Source organism: Moschus berezovskii, chromosome X (assembly GCF_049115385.1).
Source record: "Moschus berezovskii isolate FMDL1 chromosome X, NW_MosBer_1.0, whole genome shotgun sequence".
Classification (NCBI taxonomy): Eukaryota; Metazoa; Chordata; class Mammalia; order Artiodactyla; family Moschidae; genus Moschus; species Moschus berezovskii.
In genome coordinates this window covers 12,577,718-12,590,931 of record NC_142488.1, presented here as the reverse complement: position 1 = coordinate 12,590,931, position 13,214 = coordinate 12,577,718, and the positions used below count along the sequence as shown (strand labels likewise).

At 42.1% G+C, this 13,214-nt stretch overlaps 1 pseudogene; it reads right to left on the bottom strand.

Annotated features, from left to right (window-relative positions):
• LOC129534952 (aldose reductase-related protein 2 pseudogene) overlaps positions 1 to 6,630 on the bottom strand; it is a 59,116-nt pseudogene extending 52,486 nt beyond the window's left edge.
• Between the last annotated feature and the right edge of the window lie 6,584 nt (positions 6,631 to 13,214).

Genomic DNA, 13,214 nt, shown 5'->3' with positions numbered 1-13,214 from the left:
TAGATTTATGGCCCAGGATGTGATCTATCCTGGAAAAGGTTCCATGTGCACTTGAGAAGAAGGTGAAATTCATTGTTTTGGGGTGAAATGTCCTATAGATATCTATTAGGTCTAACTGGTCTATTGTATCATTTAAAGTTTGTGTTTCCTTGTTAATTTTCTGTTTAGTTGATCTATCCATAGGTGTGAGTGGGGTATTAAAGTCTCCCACTATTATTGCATTGGTGTTAATTTCTTCTTTCACACTTGTTAGCAATTGTCTTACATATTGCGGTGCTCCTTTTTTGGGTGTATAAATATTTATAATTGTTATATCTTCTTCTTGGATTGATCCTTTGATCGTTATGTAGTTTCCTTCTTTGTCTCTTTTCACAGCCTTTGTTTTAAAGTCTATTTTATCTGATATGAGTATTGCTACTCCTGCTTTCTTTTGGTCTCTATTTGCATGGAATATCTTTATCCAGCCCTTCACTTTCAGTCTGTATGTGTCCCTTGTTTTGAGGTGGGTCTCTTGTAGACAACATATATGGGGTTCTTGTTTTTGTATCCATTCAGCCAGCCTTTGTCTTTTGGTTGGGGCATTCAACCCATTGACATTTAAGGTAATCATTGTTAAGTACGATTCCATTGCCATTTTCTTTATTGTTTTGGGTTCAAGTTGATACACTCTTTCTGTGTTTCCTGTCTAGAGAAGGTCCTTTAGCATTTGTTGGAGAGCTGGTTTGGTGGTGCTGAATTCTCTCAGTTTTTGCTTGTCTGTAAAGCTTTTGATTTCGCCTTCATATTTGAATGAGACCCTTGCTGGGTATAGTAATCTGGGCTGTAGGTTATTTTCTTTCATCACTCTAAGTATGTCTTGCCATTCCCTCCTGGCCTGAAGAGTTTCTATTGAAAGATCAGCTGTTATCCTTATGAGAATCCCCTTGTGTGTTATTTGTTGCTTTTCCCTTGCTGCTTTTAATATTTTTTTTGTGTGTTTGATCTTTGTTAACTTGATTAATATGTGTCTTGGAGTATTTCGCCTTGGATTTATCCTGTTAGAGACTCTCTGGGTTTTTTGGACTTGAGTGATTATTTCCTTCCCCATTTTAGGGAAGTTTTCAACTATTATCTCCTCAAGTATTCTCTCATGGTCTTTCTTTTTGTCTTCTTTTTCTGAGACTCCTATGATTCGAATGTTGGGGTGTTTAACATTGTCCCAGAGGTCTCTGAGATTGTCCTCATTTCTTTTAATTCGTTTTACTTTTTTCCTCTCTGCTTCATTTATTTCTACAATTCTATCTTCTAGCTCGCTTATCCTGTCTTCTGCCTCCGTTATTCTACTGTTGGTTCCCTCCAGAGTGTTTCTGATCTCATCTATTGCATTATTCATTGTATATTGACTCTTTCTTATTTCCTCTAGATCCTTGTTAAACCTTTCTTGCATCTTCTCGATCCTTGTCTCCAGGTTATTTATCTGTAACTCCATTTTGCTTTCAAGATTTTGAATAATTTTCACTATTAATAATCGAAATTCTTTATCAGGTAGGTTCCCTATCTCTTCCTTTTTTGTTTGGGTTGGTGTGCATTTATCCTGTTCCTTTATTTGCTCGGTATTTCTCTGCCTCTTCATCTGACTTATATTGCTGTGTTTGGGGTGGCCTTTCTGTCTTCTGGCAGTTTGTGGAGTTCTCTTTATCGTAGAGTTTCCTCGCTGTGTGTGGGGTTGGACGGGTGGCTTGTCAAGGTTCCCTGGTTAGGGAATCTTGTGTCGGTGTTCTGGTGGGTGGAGCTGGATTTCTTCTCTCTGGAGTGCAATGAAGTGTCCAGTAATGAGTTATGAGATGTCAGTGGGCTTGGAGTAGCTTTGGGCAGGCTGTATGTTGAAGCTCAGGGCTATTCTCCTGTGTTGCTGGAGATTTTGCATGGTATGTCTTTCTCTGAAACTTGTTGACCCTTGGGTGGTGCCTGGTTTCAGTGTAGGTATGGAGGCATTTGATGAGCTCCTATCAATTAATGTTCCCTGGAACAGGAGTTCTCTGGTGTTCTCAGGATTTGGACTTAAGCCTCTGCCTCTGGTTTTCAGTCTTATTCTTGCAGTAGGCTCAAGACTTCTCCATCTGTCACTTCCAAGGCAGTTCCTTCTGTTTAAGCTTCTTCTGTTTTCTGGTCTCTTCAGTGTCTAATTCCCGTCCTGACACAAGGGGGCGGTGGTGTTCACTTTTTTAGGCTCACCTGTTCAGTCGTGCTGTGGGGAGGGAGGAACACTGCTAACAGATATCACTGGCGTGTGTGGGGAGTGCTCTCAGTGTCTTGGCTACACTGGATTTGCCCCCACTCACGGCATGTGTGCTGTCCCAGTCTACCCTGTACAGGCTCTAGGTCGCTCTGCTAGGAACTGTCTGAGGCCGGTGCTGGGTTGTATGCACTTCCCAGGTCTGAGCCACTCAGGTTCAGGTACTCGTGTACTCCACAAAGGCGCAGACTTGGTTGGGCCTGCGTTTTGTGCCCTTCCCCGGTCCAAGCAGCTCATGTGACCAGGTGTTTGGCGAGCGTGGTTGCTGCGACTTATCGCCTTCCTGGTCCCTGCCGCTCAGTTTTCTGGGCGTACAACTGGCAAACCTTCTCAGGCAGATATTGACTGGCCAGAACCCAAGAAGTCTTGGTTAGCAATGAAGCCTGCTTTCAGCTTGGTATCAGATGCCTCTCTGGGGCCGTGATTGCCTGCTTCCGGCTCTGGCTTCCCTCCCCTGCCTGTCTCGGCAGGAGATGGTGGATGGGCCGACTGCAGCTGGCTAGCTCTGTTCAGTCCTTTGTTCTGTGAGTGGGTCTGGTGGTGTCTTAGGTTGGGGCTTTTCACCTTTTCGCGGGGTAGCTATCCCACAGTCTGCTTAGCTATCTTAAGTTAGCTACCTCAGATTGCCCTTGGGGCATTCAGGCCTGGTCCTTACTCTAAGTGATGCAGCCCATGCCTCCCTGCCCAGCCCCCGCTTGCTAGTGGGGGGTGCAGGCGGTTGCATAGCTTCTCCGCTGAGAGTTACTGCTGGGCACTTAGTCTGTGGGTTTTAATTATTTATTTATTTTTCCTCCTGGTTATATCGCTCTCTGAGGTTCCAAGTGTTGCCACAGACTCACCAGTGAGTGTTCTCAGGTTTTTGGAAACTTCTATCTTTTTTGTAAGCTTCCCTTCCTGGGACGGATCTCCGTCCCTCCCTCTTTTGTCTCTCTTTTTATCTTTTATATTATTTCCTACCTCCTTTCGAAGACAATGGGCTGCTTTTCTGGGTGCCTGATGTCCTCTGCTGGCATTCAGAAGTTGTTTTGTGGGATTTATTCAGCGTTCAAATGTTCTTTTGATGAATTTGTGGGGGAGAAAGTGGTTTCCCCATCCTATTCCTCCGCCATCTTCCTGTCTCCCCCTGAATTTTGAGTTTTAAGCCAACTTTTTCACTCTCCTCTTTCACTTTCATCAAGAGGCTGTTTTGTTCTTTTTTTGCTGTCTTCCATGAGAGTGGTGTCATCTGCATTTCTGAGGTTATTGATGTTTCTCCCAGCAATGTTGATTCCAGCTTGTGCTTCACGCAGCATGGCATTTCAGATGCTGTAATCTGCATATAAGTTAAATAAGCAAGGTGACCATATATAGCCTTGATGTACTCCTTTCCCGATTTGGAACCAGTCTGGGTTTCAATGTCCGGTTCTAACTGTTGCTTCTTGACCTGAGTAGAGATTTCTCATGGGGCAGGTCAGGTTCATCAGCCAGTAAGATTGCTTGGTCTTTGCTTAGTAAGGTTCTCATAGCTGTGAATCGGTTTTCCAGGAGATTTTTCTGGTGCTGGGAAAGATAGAAGATGGGAGGAGAAAGGGACGACATTGGGGAAAACGATTAGGTAGCATCACCGAGGTGGACATGAGTTTGCACAAGCCCTGGGAGTTAGTGACGGATAGGAAAGCCAGTCAGACAGAACTGAGCAAATGTACTGGACAGTTTTCATGACCCAGGGACAGAACTGGGCCCTCCTATTTTGGCAGACACATTTTTTTAAAAAAAGTAGTGATTAGAGTCACCCTGATGGCTTAGAGAGTAAAGAGTCCACTTACAAAGTGGGAGACCCAGATTGAATCCTGGGGAAGAATCTCCTGGAGAAGGGAATGACTACCCTCTGCAGTATTCTTGCCTGGAGAATTCCACGGACAGAGAGGATCCTGTTGGGCTACAGTCCATGAGATCCCAGAGTCTGACAAGACTGAAAGAATAACACTGTTTGGATGCTAACAACAACCAAGAGCCTGTGGCAGAAAGTTATCAGGAGTAGTAAACTCAATGATGCTCCCAGTAGTTTGTCTGGTTAAGAGATCAACTTGCAGGAATCTGTTGGCCTTACAGTCAGGAGCAGGGAACTGTAACCCTCAGATCATAGCTAGACACGAGGCTATTTAGAGGCTTGGCCTGTAGTATTACTCCTTAGGGAACAGGCTTCAGATGGCTAGGTTCTCATACCCTGTAAATGCAAGGCTGAAGAGACTCACAAATTTTAAGTAATGCACATGTCTTGAGTATTATTAACTTCATCACTGTTAGCCCATTAATGACACCCATCATACTGGCTAACAAGGTACTAATTTCACTGGTGAAAATCCATTTCTAACATTCATTTCACTACTTAGTAAAGTCTCTGCTATTGATTGAGCTATGGCTAACAGAAACATTTGCAGTAGCTAGAATCTGTGATACGGACTCCCCGATTAATATAACCAATTACCCCTGGTGTGTGACATCCTGACTGGGGTCATTGCTAGCTCTTAGTTTTACACAACACACACACACACAAGCTACTACTACTACATTGTCTTTGCTGGCAGTAAATTAAGAGACCTCGTGATACTCTATAATAGGATCAAAGGTACTGACAAATCTCAAGAAGCACTGTATCTCACCAGAAGAGTGGAAACCTAGAAAAGGGGTTCAGTGAGGCCAGGTTGGCAAAGCCCATTCAAGCTCACTCAACGGGAAAGAGAGAATCTTGGTCAAAAAAGAGAAGTTCAAAAATAACAACTCCATTTCCAAGGCTATCCCTCGTGTGAGGAGAGAAGCCCCAGTACTCAAATCTAATGCCTCTTAACAGGGAGAATTGTTTTGATTTCTTGCTCACTAAACAACCTTCCCATTAGAATCTGTCTCCCTGTGTGAATCTGACTCGAGAGAGAGAGACAGAATGGAGACGTGTGTAGTCGACTGAGAAAACAAACGCAAACCTCATTGTGGCATCTCAGTTCCCTAACCAGGGACCAAACCCCAACCCTGTTAGTGAAAGTGCAGAATCCTAACCATTAGCCGGCCAGAGAACTCCCCCAAATTATGTTTTATTTGGCAAATTCACTGAGGACGTGAGCCTGGGATGCAGTCTCTTAGTTCTCAGAGACTGCTCCATAAAGGTAAGGGGGCAGGGGAGTTACCTGGCGGGCCAATGGTTGGGATTCCGTGCTTCCATTGCAGGGGGCACAGGTTCAATCCCTGGTTGGAGAACTAAGGGATCTAAGGGGACTAAGATCCTGCAAGCCACTCAGTGGGGCAAAAAAAGAGGTAAGGGAGGAGCCAGAATATATAGGAAGTTCTTTGCTGAGAAAAAAATGTGTACTCAACCATCAGAACATCGAAAGATTATTGCTAATCACAAAAACACACATCTCAAGTTAATGATTTTAGTATGGGACGATGCAAGAGTCTGGGCCCATTGAAATCATTCCTTTGATATACACTTTAACCATCTAGGGGCAGCATCCTATTTTTCTCCATCCTGAATCCACTCACGGCCCACCCTCAGGGTGACAGCAGTGGCTGGTAGCTTTATGGTCTCAACATCCTTTGTTTACTGAAATGGCAGGCAACATTCTCTGTCCACAGTGTACATTTGCATTCAGTGAGATGCTTCCATTGTTCATTATTAATAAAGGGACATTTTGACTTTGTAAATCAGGTCTGAGAGCCATATTCTGGAGACAGTGCCTTCTGGGAGTGTGTTTGGAAACCCCCCTGAGCACTCAGAATATTTTGGGTGCTCCTGTTTTGCAACTCTAGCACACTGTACTTCCCATACCAGGCCAGTCCTACTCTCCAGTACAAGGGGCTTGATTTTTGTTTTGTTTTTGTTTTGGGCTTGCGGGATCTCCATTCCCCTGCCAGGAATTGAACCTGGGCCCCAGCAGTGACAGCCTAGAATCATAACTAACCACTAGACCACCAGGGAACTCCCTTGAGTTGTTTCTTTTTAGGGCTTGTTGAATGGACTCCCCCCAGCCAAGTGGTAAATAAAGTGAAGGCAGGGGCTGTGCTCATGAAACGCCTACATTCTCAGCACCCAGCAGAATGCCAGGCTCAGAGAAAGCCCTCAATACATACTTTTTGAGAGAAAGAGCCTCTGAAGAGTGAAAATGCACTGACCACTTGGTTTTCTGAATCTGTACAGATGAGGGCCAAACCTCCAATTGCCCAGGTATGTCCTTTCTTGCAACCTCTCAGAGAGTTTCCTGTACTGAGAAGATCTCAGGCAGCCACAGGCCCTAGGTTATCCCAGGGTAAACTTGGTGGCAATAGAAAGTTTTCATTCATCAGTTAAACATTTACCGAATGCCTACTACATTGTACTGCATCGCGTAAATGCTCAGTCGCTAAGTCTTGTTTGACTCTTTACAACCCCATGCACTGTAGCCCGCCAGGTTCTTCTGTCCGTGGGATTTCCTGGGCAAGAATAGTGGAGCGGGTTGGCATTTCCTTCTCCAGGGGACCTTCCCGCCTCAGGGATTCAACTTGCATCTCCTGTGTCTCCTGCATTGGCAGGTGGATTCTTTACCACTCAGTCATCTGGGAAGCCCACCTACTACATTCTGAGTCCTTAATTAGACACCAGGCATATCACAATTTAGAATAAGGGCTCTCAGGCCAACAATGGAGAGTGATAACAAACAGTAAAACAATTCATCTGTAATAATCTATATGGAATAGAATCTTTAAAAAAGTGGATATATGTATATGTAAACTGACTCAGTGTACAGCACAAACTAACACAACATTGTAAATCAACTATATTCCAATAAAGCAAATTGAAAAGAGAAGCTAACATAACTCAGAAGGCAGCGGTATTATTGCAAAGTAAGACCTTGAGCATTATTTTCTACTGGTGGAGGAGAAGTTTAAGGAAGGTTTAAAGTGACATCTGAGCTGTTTCTTGAAGGATCAACAGGTGTTAAATTAACCATGCTAGTTTGACTTGTCTACCTCAGAGTACTTTCAGAGAAAGGAAAGCTCCTACCAACCTCTAAAATAGCCAAGGGTATTATTTCAAGGAAAGAGTTGAATTTCATGTTTCTTGCACACTATTGGGGTTGCAGGTAGTGCAAAGGAGCATTTGCCTTTCTGTAGAACAAAGAGGTGATTGTTTGATTCGATTACCCAATGCTGTCCTTGGGTGCTCACCCGGATTTGTATCCTTACAGGGATTTGGCCAATTTCAGCATTTGCTATACACTTCCACATTTCTGGCAGACACTGTAAGATTTTAGAAATGTTATTATAGCCTGCGATTAGATTGGCATATGCTGGGGTGCCAGCTCCAGAAGGAACAGGATACTTCAAATAAAAACTCTTGTCCTGCCTGGAATATTGGGAGAGAGTGCATGCATTTGAAAAATTCAAATAATATGTTGCATACACAGGCTTCATGAATTTTGTTCCGATTTATTTCCACAAGTCTCGCCCAGAATTACAGACTTTCAAGGAAATGTGTATAAAGACAATGGTAAAGACAAATACAAAATACTTGTGAGGTTAGGAGCTATTGAAGGTCTCGATATAAAATGCCCTGAAGAAAATATTTATGACTTGAAATACTATCCTTCTTCAGCAGTGTTTTCTAAAGTTGGTCCAAATCCACAGTTTCAAACTCTGCTAGGATGATAAAATGCAGATTCCAGGCCTCCTTCTAAGATCTAATTTGGAGAAGATTGGCATATTTAGGGATATTTGTCTTCCCATCCATGAATGTATTAGTATAGTATATCTTTTTTTTATTTAGGTGCTCTTTAATATTTCCTTATATTGCATATATATCTTTTGTCAGGTTTATTCCTAGCTACCTTATATTTTTTGCATGCTAAGTTGCTTCAGTCATGTCCAACTCTTTGTGACCCTATGAACTGTAGCCCACCAGGCTCCTCTAGTAAAATAAAAATATTAGAATGAAAGATTTAATTAAGCTAAGATTTCAGTAAGCTATAAAGCAAATACAATGAATAACTGTAGTTGATGTATCAATCATGTCCTGTCAAAAGGCAGAAATAAAATTATTTTCCTAGGCAAAATTTAATATAAAGAATGGTTAATCCATGTATTGGAGAGCCGAAAAGGCAAAATGAAAACCCTAAGATAGCAAATTGCTAAAAATCAGCTATGGCCTCTAAAAGTGGACGAAAAAAAGAGAGAGAGGTTGGTATTATTAAGAATGACAGAAACAACAAAGATGTGCCATATAGCACAGTATCTTGTCAGAAACTATAATGGAACAGAATCAGAAAAAAGAGAATTTAGATATATACATATATATGCATAACCAAGCTAGGCTTCAGCAGTATGTGAGTTGAGAACTTCCAGATGTACAAGCTGGAATTAGAAAAGGCAGAGAAACCAGAGACCAAATTGCCAACATCCGTTGGATCATAGAGAAAGCAAGGGGATTGCAGAAAAACATCTACTTCTGCTTCGTTGACTGTGCTAAAGCCTTTGACTATGTAGAATCACAACAAACTGTGGAAAATTCTTAAAGAGATGGGAATACCAGACCACCTTACCTGTCTCCCGAGGAGCCTGTATGCAGGTCAAGAAGCAACAGTTAGAACTGGACATGGAACAATGGACTGGTTCAAAATTGGGAAAGGAATATGACAAGGCTGTATCTTGTCACCCTGCTTATTGAACTCATATGCAGAACACACCGTGCAAAATGCTGGGCTGGATGAAGCACAAGCTGGAATCAATATTGCTGGCAGAAATATCAACAACCTTAGATATGATATTCAGGTGACACCACTCTAATGACAGAAAGTAAAGAGGAACTGAAGAGCCTCTTAATGAAAGTGAAAGCAGAGAGTGAAAACGCTGGCTTAAAACTCAACATTCAAAAAACCAAGATCATGGCATCCGGTCCCATCACTTTATGGCAAATAGATGGGGAAACAATGGAAACAGTGACAGACTTTACTTTCTTGGGCTCCAAAATCACTGCGGATTGTGACTGCAGCCAGGTAATTAAAAGATGCTTGCTCCTTGGAAGAAAAGCTATGACAAACCTAGACAGCATACTAAAAAGCAGAGACATTACTTTGCCGACAAAGTCCGTCTTGTCAAAGTTATGGCTTTTCCAGTGGTCATGTATGGATATGAGAGTTGGACTATAAAGAAAACTGAGCACCAGAGAATTGATGCTCTTGAACTGTGGTGTTGGAGAAGACTCTTGAGAGTCTCTTGGACTGCAAGGAGATCCAACCAGTCAATCCTAAAGGAGATCAGTCCTGGGAGTTCATTGGAAGGACTGGGCTGATGTTAAAGCTGAACTTCCAATACTTTGGCCACCTGATGCAAAGAGCCAACTCATTGGAAAAGACCCTGATGCTGGGAAATATTGAAGGCAGGAGGAGAAACGGATGACAGAGGATGAGATGGTTGGACAGCATCCCTGACACAATGGATATGAATTTGAGCAAACTCTGGGAGATAGTGAAGGACAGGGAGACCTGGTGTGCTGCAGTCAATGGAGTTGCAGAGCCGGACATGACTTAGCGACTGAACACCAACATACATAACTGAATCACTTTGCTCTACACCTGAAACTAACACAATATTGTAAATCAACTCTACCTCAACACAAGAAAATAAAAAGAAACAAACAGACCAAAAGACTGACAAACCTTAGAGGAGGAACCCAGATCTCTAAAGAGTGGGTGCTGCCGATGCCAGGGTCTTTGAGGACACCGTGGTGAGGTTGGTTCAAGAGAAAAGCTGTAAGAGGGAATCAATGGCAACCACTGAAGGTGTTACAACCAGAAGAAGACCACTGCTGAGTTTATGCTTACAAAACCGAGAAACAAGTCCCTTTTCTGCTTCCGCCTGCCCTCTAGCATTTCCCAGTGGCAGGACCTGACAGGGAAAAGTGGGCCAAGGTGAAGGGCAGGGCATGGCAGCTCCAGAGGAAAGCTTCACAACCAGCGCAGTTGCCCAACTTCAGCTCTGGATGGGCTTTTGTGGTGTCAGTGGCCTGAATGACAGAGGGACATACTTACAGTGTCATTATCCATGCTAAATTTCTAAAAATAATTTCTTAGTATCATCGGCTATCCAGTTCATTTTCAAGTTTACCCTATTGTCTCAAGGGTGTATAGAGTCTATATATCTAACATCACATACTATATTTTCTAATTTATTGAAGTGAAAGTCACATCATATAAAGTTAGCTACTTTAAAGTGAGCATTTCAGTAGTATTGGGTATGTTGCACAATATTGTGCAACTGTCACCCTGCTTATTTAACTTATATGCAGAGTACATCATGAGGAATGCTGGGCTGGAAGAAGCAGAAGCTGGAATCAAGATTGCTGGGAGAAATATCAATAACCTCAGATATGCAGATGACACCACGCTTATGGCAGAAAGTGAAGAGCAACTAAAAAGACTCTTGATGAAAGTGAAAGAGGAGAGTGAAAAAGTTGGCTTGAAGCTCAACATTCAGAAAACAAATATCATGGCATCTGGTCCCATCACTTCATGGGAAATAGATGGGGTAACAGTGTCAGACTTTATTTTTGGGGGCTCCAAAATCACTGCAGGTGCTGATTGCAGCCATGAAATTAAAAGACGCTACTCCTTGGAAGGAAAGCTATGACCAACCTGCTGCTGCTGCTGCTAAGACCAACCTAGACAGCATATTAAAAAGCAGAGACATTACTTTGCCAACCAAGGTCCGTCTAGTCAAGGCTATAGTGTATCCAGTGGTCATGTGTGGATTTGAGAGTTGGACTGTGAAGAAAGCTAATCGCCGAAGAGTTGATGCTTTTGAACTGTGGTGCTAGAGAAGACTCTTGAGAGTCCCTTGGACTGCAAGGAGATCCAACCAGTCCATTCTAAAGGAGATCAATCCTGGGTGTTCATTGGAAGGACTGATGCTAAAGCTGAAACTCCAATACTTTGGCCACCTCATGCGATGAGTTGACTCACTGGAAAAGACTCTGATGCTGGGAGGGATTTGGGGTGGGAGGAGAAGAGGACGACAGAGAATGAGATGGCTGCATGGCATCACCGACTTGATGCACATGAGTTTGAGTGAACTCTGGGAGTTGGTGATGGACAGGGAGGCCTGGCGTGCTGTGATTCATGGGGTCGCAAAGAGTTGGACACGACTGAGCGACTGAACTGAACTGAACCACCTCTATCTAGTTCGGAAACATTTCCATCCCTCCAAAATAAAACCCTTTACCCAGTAAGCAATTTCTCCCCATTCCTCTCCTCCCCCAACTACCAATCTTCCTTCTGTCTGAATATTGGATATAAATTCAATCATGTAATATGTGACCTTTTCTCAGGCTTCTTTCACTCAGCACACTGTATACAAATTTTTATAGGTACACACACACACACACACACACACACACACACAATTTTTAAAGTACCATTCATGTTGGTAAGGCAGCTGGCAGTGACTGTAACACTTTATCATTCCTAATATTATTAAGTTTTCTCTTTCTTTTATTTTTTGATCCATGTTTCATTGAGTCTAATTTTGGTTTATATTTACATATTCATTTCTACTATCTTTTTTATTCTTTCTAGTTTTTTTGATCTGTAATGAAATTGCCTTATTGATGTCTCATATTCTGAAAGCAATATATATATTATAGATGGCCAAAATGCACATGCAAAGATGATTCACAACACTAATTATTAGAGAAATACAAATCAAAACTACAGTGAGGTACTGACTGCCTCACCCTGGTCAGAATGGCCATCATCAAAAAATCTACAAACAATAAATGCTGGAGAGGGTGTGGAGAAAAGGGAACCCATCTACACTGTTGGTGGAAATGTAAATTGAAACAGCCACTATGGAGAATAGTATGGAGGTTCCTTAAAAAACTAAAAATGCAACTACCATATAACCCAGCAACCCTAGTCCTTGGCATATATCCAGAAAAGAAAAACATAATTGAAAAGCATACATGCACCCCAATGTTCATTGCAGCACTATTTACAATAGCCAGGACAGGGAAGCAACCTAAATGTCCATTAACAGAGGAACAGATAAAGCAGATGTGGTACATATATACAATGAAATATTACTCAGCCATTAAAAAAAAGAGGAAAATAACGCCATTTGCAGCAATATGGATGGATCTAGAGATTGTCATACTAAGTGAAGTGAGTCAGACACAGAAAGACAAATATCATATAATATTTCTTATATGTGGAATCTAAAAAAAGGGTACAAATGAACTTATTTACAAAACAGAGGTAGAGTCATAGATATAGAAAACAAACGTTTGGTTACCAGGGGATGGGGGGCGGTCAACTGAGAGAATGGGCTAGATATATACATACTATTATATATATAGATCTTGTTTTTGCCCACACCACACAGCATGTGGAACTTCCCTCAACTGGGGATTGAACCCATACCCCCTGCAGTGGAAGTGTAGCGTCTTAACCACTGGACCACAGAGGAAGCCCCACACTATTATATATAAGATAGATAACTAATAAGGACCTACTGCGTACCTACCACAGGGAATTCTATTCAATCCTCTGTAACGGCCTATATGGCAAAGAATCTAAAGAAAAGAGTGGCTGTGTGGATGTATATATATGTATACGTATAAGTGGTTCATTTTGCTGTACAGCTAAAGCTAACGCAGCATTGTAAATCGACTATATTCCAATAAAAACGAGTATGTAGCAAGTGAAAACCTTTCAGATTAATACAGAGTAAAAAATGATCACCTACAATCTTACTACCAAGACAGAGCCATTATTAACACCGTATTGGACAGCCTTCCAGTGTTTTCTAGATACACCAGTGGTAGGACACACATGCATTTTTTTCAACATTTTTTTTTACCGGTAAAATATACATAATGTAAAATTGACCATTTTTAACCATTTAGTAATAGAATACGGCGATTTTGCATCCCTCGTAA